Source organism: Bubalus kerabau, chromosome 16, assembly GCF_029407905.1.
Source record: "Bubalus kerabau isolate K-KA32 ecotype Philippines breed swamp buffalo chromosome 16, PCC_UOA_SB_1v2, whole genome shotgun sequence".
Lineage (NCBI taxonomy): Eukaryota > Metazoa > Chordata > Mammalia > Artiodactyla > Bovidae > Bubalus > Bubalus kerabau.
Window position 1 is genome coordinate 4688618 of NC_073639.1, and position 9906 is coordinate 4698523.

The following is a 9906-nucleotide window of genomic DNA, read 5'->3' on the forward strand; positions in this document are numbered from 1 at the left end:
GTGTATAAGACACACAAACCACTTGGGATGGGATGCTCAACAAGCACCCAGTCGCCTGAGCTGCTTGCACCTGGAAAGAGCACAAAATGCACAGCCCATCGGGGTCTGTGCCTTTGCAGAGCACCTGAGAACCTGAACAGCTTAGAGCTGGTAAGTGCATGAGACACAGAGTCCACTTGGGACAGTGCCCTTGCAGAGCAGGCTGGAGCCTGAGCAGTGTGGACCTGGGAAGTTCATGCTGCTTTGGGCTGTGGCAAACCCAGTGTGGTCCATCCACTGTGAGCACTCCCCACACATGCCACCAGTATTTGTCTGTAGTGTCCCTCTCTCCCCACAACACAACTGAACAAGTGAGCGTAAGTAAGTGGCCATGTTTGCTCCCTTGTGTCAGGGAAGAAATTAGACACTGAGAAGACTTGCAAACAGAGGAAGGCAAGATAAGCAAAGAAGGGGGAACCACTCTGGAAGTGACAGATGCAACAGATTAAAAACCTGAAGTTAATGCTGAGACGGTGCATTTGATGGACACCTATAGACCTTGAGAACAAGTACAAGCCAGAACAAAGGACTATCTGACACTGAACCAACCCCATACTGCCCACCACAGCTCCAGAGAAATTCCTAGATATATTTTTATTATTATCACTTTTCAATTAAAAAAAAAAATTTAGTTCTTTATTACTCCTCTAACTTTCATTTTTACAACCTACTATTACCTTTCAAAAAAAAACTATTTTTAAAACAAATTTCATATATATTTTTTAATTTTTGTGATTGATTTTGTTTTGTATTTTTATATTGTATTTTTGAGAGTCTAACCTCTATTCTAGGTTTTTAATTTTTGCTTTTTGAGATTTGTTATCAATTTTGTACCTTTAAGAATCTAATCTTCAGTATCCATTTTCACTTAGGGATTTGATTACTGTCTTGATTGCTATCTCCTCTTTTGACTCACTCTTTTCTCCTCCAGGTCACCTCTATCTCCCTCCTCCCTCTTCTCTTTTCTATATAACTCTGCGAATTTCTCTGAGTGTTCCAGGCTGTGGAGAGACCTTAGGGATTTGATCACTGGCTAGATTGCTCTCCCCTCTTTTGGCTCTCCTTTTTTTCCTCCTGGTCACCTCTATCTCCCTCTTTCCTCTTCTCTATATAATTCTGTAAATATCTCTGGGCGTTACTGGCTGTGGAGAATCATTTCACCATTAACATAGAGGTCTTATCTTCTGTGCTGTATGGATGGAAGTCTTGAGTCTACTATAAGAGAAGGACTGAGCCAGAGGCAGGAGGCTTAACTCCAGAACTTTAGAAAATCAGAGAACTCCCAACTCCAGGGGACATTAATAGACAAGAGCTCACCCAAAAGTCTCCATACCTACACTGAAATCAAGCTCCACACAGGAGCCAACAAGTCCCTGTGAAAAACAAACTAATTCTCCAGCAAAACAGGAACACAATCATGAACATTAAAAGACAGACTGCCCAAAGCTATGCCAAACACATGGATCCCCCCAAAACTTGCTACTTGATGCTTCATTGCACTCCAGAGAGACAAGATCCAGCTCCACCCACCAGAACACAGACACAAGTTCCCACAACCAAGAAACTGTGACAAGCCACTGGTCCAACCCCACCCACAGGGAGCAGACTCCACAATTAAGAGGAACCACAAAGTTCCATTCTGCAGAAAGGGCACCCCAGACACAGCAATCTAGGCAAAATGAAAAGGCTGAGAAATATTCAGCAGGTGAAGGAACGTGGTAAACCCCACCAAACCAAACAAAAGAGGAGGAGATAGGGAGTCTACCTGAAAAAGTACTCAGAACAATGATGGTAAAGATGATACAAAATCTTGAAAACAAAATGGAGTTACACATAAATAGACTAGAGACAAAGAATCAGACAATGCCAGACATGTTTAACAAGGACCTAGAAGAAATAAAGAAGAGTCAATCAATAATGAACAATGCATTAACTGAGATTAAAAGCACTCTGGAGGGAACCAACAGTAGAATAACTGAGGCAGAAGAGAGGATAATGAGGTGGAAGATAGAATGGTGGAAATAAATGAAGCAGAGAGGATAAAAGAAAAAAAGAATTAGAAGAAATGAGGACAACCTCAGAGACCTCAGGGACAATGTAAAACGCCCCAACATTTGAAACATAGGAGTCTCAGTAAAAGAAGACAATAAGAAAGGGCACGAGAAAATACTTGAGGAGATAATAGTCAAAAACTTCCCTAAAATGGGGAAGGAAATAGCCACCCAAGCCCAAGAAACTCAGAGAGTCTCAAACAGGAGCAAAGAAACCCAAGGTGAAATACCCCAAGACACATATTAAGCAAACTAACAAAGATCAAACACAAAGAGCAAATATTAAAAGCAGCAAGGGAAAATCAACAAATAACACATAAGGGGACCCCCATAAAGATAACAGCTGATCTTTCAATAGATATTGTTCAGGCCAGAAGGGAATGGCAGGACATACTTAAAGTGATGAAAGAGAAAAACTACAACCAAGATTACTCTGCCCAGAAAGGATCTCATTTAGATATGGAAGAGAAATCAAAAGCTTTACAGACAAGCAAAAGCTGAGAGAACTCAACACCACCAAACCAGCTCTTCAACCAGTGCTAAAGGATCTTCTCTAGACAGGAAACACAGAAAAGGTTTATAAAAATGAACCCAAAACAACAAAGTAAATGGTAACAGGATCATACTTATCAATAGTTACCTTAAATGTAAATGGATTACTGCTGCTGCTGCTAGGTCACTTCAGTCATGTCCGACTCTGTGTGACCCCATAGACCCCAGCCCACCAGGCTCCCCCGTCCCTGGGATTCTCCAGGCAAGAACACTGGAGTGGGTTGCCATTTCCTTCTCCAATGCATGAAAGTGAAAAGTGAAAGTGAAGTCTCTCAGCAAAAGACAAAGACTGGCCAAATGGATACAAAAACAAGACCCCTATATATGCTGTCTACAAGAGACTACCTCAAACCTAAGGACACATACAGACTGAAAGTGAGGGGCTGGAAAAAGATATTTGATGAAAATGGAGACCAAAAGAAAGCAGGAGTAGCAATACTCATATCAGATAAAATAGACTTTGAAATAAAGACTGTGATAAGGACACTACATAATGCCCAAGGGATCAATCCAAGAAAAAGATATAACATTTATAAATATATATGCACCCAACATAGGAGCACCGCAATATGGAAGGCAAATGCTAACAAGTATGAAAGGGGAAACTAACAGTAACACAATAGTGAGGGACTTTAATACCCCACTCAACCAAACAGAAAATTAGTGAGGAAACATAAACTTTAAATGATACAATGGACCAGTTAGAGTTAATTGATATCTATGGGCATTTCACCCCAAACCAGTAGATTTCACCTTTTTCTCAAGTGCACACAGAGCATTTTCCAGGACAGATCACATCCTGGGCCATATCTAGCCTTGGTAAATTTCTAAAAATTGAAATCATTTCAAGCATCTTTTTGATCAAAATATGGTAAGATTAGATGTCCAAAATTCCTGCAGTCATTAAATTAAAAGATGCTTGCTCCTTGGAAGAAAAGCTATGACCAACCTAGACAACATATTAAAAAGCAGAAACATTACTTTGTCAACAAAGGTCAGTCTAGTCAAATCTACGGTATTTTAAGTAGTCACGTATGGATGTGAGGGTTGGACCATAAAGAAAGCTGAGCACTGAAGAATTGATGCTTTTGAACTGTGGTGTTGAAGACTCTTGAGAGTCCCTTGGACTGTAAGGAGATCCAACCAGTCCATCCTAAAGGAAATCAGTCCTGAATATTCATTGGAAGGACTGATGTTGAAGCTGATACTCTGATACTTTGGCCACCTGATGCAAAGAACTGACCGACTGGAAAAGATTGAAGGCATGAAGAGAAGGGGACAACAGAAGTTGAGATAATTGAATGGCATCAATGACTCGATGGCCATGAGTTTGAGTAAGCTCCTGGAGTTGGACAGGGAAGCCTGGCATGCTGCAGCCCATGGGGTCACAAGGAGTTGCACACAACTGAGAGGCTGAACTGAACGGAACTGAACAGGAGAAAAAACTATTAAAAATATAAACATATGGAGGCTAAACAACAAACTTCTGGATAACCAACAGATCATGGAAGAAATCAAAAAGGAAATCAAAATATGCATAGAAACAAATGAAAATCAAAGCACAACAACCCAAAACATATGGGGTTCAATAAAAGCAGTGCTATGAGAGAGGTTCATAGCAATATGAGTCTACCTCGAGAAACATCAAATAAACAACCCAACTTTACATCTAAAGCAACTTGAAAAAGAATAACAGAAGAACCCCAAAGTTAGTAGAAGGAACGAAACCATAAAAATCAGAGCATAAACAAGTGAAAAAGAAATGAAGGAGACTATAGCAAAGATCAACAAAACTAAAAGCTGGTTCTTTGAGAAGATATCTAAAATAGACAAAGCATTAGCCAGACTCATCAAGAAAAAAAGTGAGAAGAATAACATCAATAAAATTAGTAATGGAAATGGTAAATCACAACAGCCAACACAGAAATACAAAAGATCATAAGAGACTACTGTGAGCGATTATATGACAATAAAATGGACAACTTGGAAGAAATGAACAAATTCATAGAAAAGTATAACTTTCCAATATTGAACCAGGAAGCAACATAAAATCCTAACAGACCCATCACAAGCACAGAAATTGAAGCTGTAATGAAAAATATTTCAACAAACAAAAGCCTGGGACCAGATGGCTTCACAGGTGAATTCTACCAAAAATTTAGAGAAGAGCTAACACCTATCCTACTCAAGCTCTTCCAGAAAATTGCAGACGATGGTCAACACCCAAACTCATTCTAAGTGGCCACCATCACCCTAATACAAAATCAAACAGTTCAGTTCATTTCAGTTCAGTTGATCAGTCGTGTCCAGCTCTTTGCGACCCCATGAATTGCAGCACGCCAGGCCTCCCTGTCCATCACCAACTCCTGGAGTTCACTCAAACTCATGTCCATCAAACAGAGATGCCACAAAAAAAGAAAACTACAGGCCAATATCACTAATGAACATTGATGCATAGATCCTCAACAAAATTCTAGCAAACAGAATCCAACAACATTAAAAAGATCATTCATCATTACCAAGAGGGCTTTATTCCAAGGATTGAAGGATTCTTCAATATTCACAAATCAATCAATGTGATACACCATATTAACAAATTGAAAGATAAAAAGCATATGTTTATCTCAATAGATGCAGAAAGTCTTTGACAAAATTCAACACCCATTTGTGATAAAAGCTCCAGAAAGCAGGCAAAGAAGCAACATACCTCAACATAACAAAAGCCATATATGACACACCCACAGCATACATTACCCTCAAAGGCAAAAAATTGAAAGAATTTCCCCTAAAGTCAGGAACAAGGCAAGGATGCCCACTCTCACCACTACTCTTCAACATAGTTTTGGAAGTTTTGGCCACAACAGTCAGAGAAGAAAAAGACATAAAAGGAACCCATATTGGAAAAGAAGAAGTAAACTCTCACTGTTTGCAGATGACATGATCCTCTGCATAGAAAACCCTAAAGACCCCACCAGAAAATTACTAGAGCTAATTGATGGATATAGTAAAGTTGCAGGATATAAAATTAATATACAAAAATCCCTTGCATTCCTATACTGCTGCTGCTAAGTCGCTTCAGTTGTGTCCAACTTTGTGTGACCCCATGGACTGCAGCCTACCAGGCTTCTCCGTCCCTGGGATTCTCCAGGCAAGAACACTGGAGTGGGTTGCCATTTCCTTCTCCGCATTCCTATACACTAGCAATGAAAAAAGAGAAAGACAAATTAAGGAAACAATCCCATTCACCATTGCAATGAAAAGAATAAAATACTTAGGAATAAGATTTACCTAAAGAAACAAAAGACCTAAATATAGAAAACTATAAAACACTGGTGAAAGAAATTAAATATGACACAAATAGATGGAGAAATATGCCATGTTTGTGGGTTGGGAGAATCGATATAGTGAAAATGAGTATACTACTCAAAGCGATCAATAGATTCAATGCAATCCCTATCAAGCTATCAATGGTATTTTTCACAGAACTGAAACAAATAATTTCACAATTTGTGTGTGAAAAACAAAAAACCTCGAATAGCCAAAGCAATCTTGAGAAAGAAGAATGGAACTGTAAGAATCAACTTTCCTGACTTCAGACTATACTACAAAGCTACAGTCATCAAGACAGTATGGAACTGGCACAAAGACAGAAATATAAGTCAATGCAACAAAATAGAAAGCCCAGAGATAAATCCATGCACCTATGGACACCTCATCTTTGACAAAGGAGGCAAAAATACACAATGGAGAAAAGACAACCTCTTTAACAAGTGTTGCTGGGAAAACTGATCAACCATGTGTAAAAAAATGAAACTAGAACACTTTCTAACACCATACACAAGAATGGATTAAACTCAAAGTGGATTAAAGATCTAAATATAAGACCAGAAGCTCTAAAACTCTTAGAGGGAAACATAGGCAGACACTCTCTGAGATAAATCACAGCAAGATCCTCTATGACCCATCTCTCAGAGTAATGGAAATAAAAACAAAAATAAACAAATGGGACCTAATTAAATTTAAAAGCTTTTGCACAACAAAGGAAACTATAAGCCAGGTGAAAAGGCAGCCTTCAGAATGGGAGAAAATAATAGCAAATGAAACAACTGAGAAATAATTAATCTCCAAAACATACAAGCAGCTCATGCAGCTCAATACCAGAAAAATAAATGACCCAATAAAAAAGTGGGCTAAAGAATTAAACAGACATTTCTCCAAAGAAGACATACAGATGGCTAACGAATACAGGAAAAGATGCTCAGCATCACTCATTTTCAGAGAAATGAAATGGAGAACCATCTCACACAGGTCAGAATAGCTGCCATCAAAAAGTCTACAAACAATACTAGAACCTATCATACAGATGAAATGAGTCACAAAGAGAAAGATAAATATCGTATTCTAACACACATATATGGAATCTAGAAAAATGGTACTGAATAATTTATGTACAGGGCAGCAATGGAGAAACAGACATAGAGAATAAACTTATGGACATGGGGAGAGGGGAAGAGAGGGTGAGATGTAAGGAAAGAGTAACACGGGAACTTACATTACCATATGTAAAATAGATAGCCAACAGGAATTTGCTGTATGGCTCAGGAAACTCAAACAGGGGCTCTGTATCAACCTAGAGGGGTGGGATGGGGAGGGAGATGGGAGGGAGGTTCAAAAGGGAGGGGATATATGTATACCTATGGCTGATTCATGTTGAGGTTTGACAGAAAACAGCAAAATTCTGTAAAGCAAATATCCTTGAATAAAATAATGAATTATAAAAAAAAGTCTACAAGCAATAGATGTTGGAGAGGATGTGGAGAATAGGGAACCCTCTTCCACTGTTAGTGGGAATGCAAACTAGTTCAGCCACTATGGAGAACAGTGTGGAAATTCCTTTAAAAATTGGAAATAGAACTGCCATACAACCTAGCAATCCCACTGCAGGCCATACACACCAAGGAAACCAAAATTGAAAGAGATACATATACCCCAATGTTCATTGCAGCACTGTTTATAATAGTTAGGACATGGAAGCAACCTAGATGTCTGTCAGCAGACGAATGGATAAGCAAGTTATGGTACATATACACAATGGAATATTACTCAGCTTAAGAAAGAATGCATTTGAGTCAGTTCTAATGAGGTCAATGAAACTTGAGCCTATTATATAAAGTGAAGTAAGTCAGAAAGAGAAACACCAATATAGTATATTAATGCATATATATGGAATTTAGAAAGACAACAACAATGTGAAACAGCAAAAGAGACACAGAGGTAAAGAACAGACTTTTGGACTATGTGAGAGAAGGTGAGGGTTGAATGATTTGAGAGAATAGCATTGAAACATGTATATAACCATATGTAAAATAGATGACCAGTGCAAATTCAATGCATGAAGCAGGGCACTCAAAGCCAGTGCTCTGGGACAACCCAGAGGGATGGGGTGGGGAGGAAGGTGGGAGGAGGTTCAGGACAGGGGTACACATGTTCACCCATGCTGATTCATGTCAATGTGTGGCAAAAACCACCACAATATTGTAAAGCAATTAGCCTCCAATTAAAATAACTTAAAAAAAAAAGAAAAATGTAAAACTTTGTTTCATCTTTTGGCAGATTTGAGCAAGACTTCTTGTATTCCATGAAGAGTCTCTGAGCTTTCTCTTGCTAGAAAATAACTCATCTGCTAGCGATAGAAGAAGGTAAAGTGGCTCATAGTGGCTGAGGAATAGGTGCAACACCATTAATATCTAGGGGGCTTCAGAACCACTCAGTGCTTGCCCTTCTTCATCAAGGTAAATCCATGTACAAGGTGGAAAATGAATGAACTAGCCCTGCTGAAAGGGAATTGAATCCCAATATAGAGGAGGAGATATTTCATCAAGTGTGTAATAGCTTTAAATGAACTATGAAGTTACCAGCTTCAAATGAGTTACATTTCTGAGATGGGGAAGGATTTGCAAACATGATTCTAAAACCACTTTAGATGATCAGGCAGCACTCTGTTTTTTCAGACTTTGTCTCTTTCTTTAGGTTGAATTGAGTTTCTCCAGTGAAAAGTCTCCTAATCTCTGCATGGGGAAGAATATGCCCCAATGTCATCCTTCTGAGGATCAGCTATGGAAAAGGGACTTAGGATCCCTGAGTTCAGCAAAATGCTTTTGTTTTCAGCTGTATGCCCACCTCACATGAGCCCTCTCCAGTATCTGGAGAATCCTCAGCCTCTCTTGTTCAATTTCTATTCAATTTCTCCAGAGAATAATCTGCTCCCTTTTAGGGATGCCTCTGGAGAGCTAGGGGAAGAGGCCTGTGACATAAAGCCTTTGTGAACAGAGTTCTGAATAGAGATTGCAATGCTGTTGTCACTATTTTTCAATACTGTGTTAGAGGGTTTTAACTGAAATACATCATGCAAACAAAAACCCACAGCTTGATGAGTGATCACATTCATGTAGTCACTACCCAGATCAAGAACCTGACTACCTCTTTATCACTTTTGACCAGGAATATAGTTAGATTCTTATGGGCTTCCCTGCTGGCTCAGCAGTAAACAATCTGCCTGCAACGCAGGAGCCACAGGAGATGCAGGTTTGATCCCTGGGTCCAGAATATCCCCTGGAGAAGGGCATGGTAACCCACTCCAGTATTCTTGCCTGGAGAGTCTCATGGACAGAGGAGCCTGGCGGGCTACAGCCCATAGGGTTGCAAAGAGTTAGACACAACTGAAGCGACTTAGCATGCACACATAATTAGATTGTTACCTGGTTTAACAACAAAATACAAATTATTTTGATTAGTGAAAGTTTCTGTGCTGTGACAGGAAGCTTTGCGGTGGTCTTTTCCTGTTAAACTCATATATCATTCATTTGGATAATACCATTGAAGGCGAACTTACCGAATTATTGATCAAGACAAAGGCAAAAAAGAAAGCTAACACTTTGTGTTACATGACAGACTCAAGAACCAATAAATTTTTTGCTTTCATTTTAAGTTCAGCTGTTCAAATGGAAGATTAGAGTTACAGACTTAGATAAATAGCAATATATATCTGAAGAACTTATAGAGTTTTAGTAGAGTACAAGCACTAACCTACTCCAATGTTAAAATCTTAAACTGAATTATTGGCAAGCCCAAACTTAGGAGAGAATAATCAGTCATCTCATTTGACTGCTTGGTTGACAGCACCTGGAACAATATATCATGATTACTATGGTACATTTTGATTCAAAATGATAACCAGGAAGGGCTTAAGGCCCAGAAATAATGA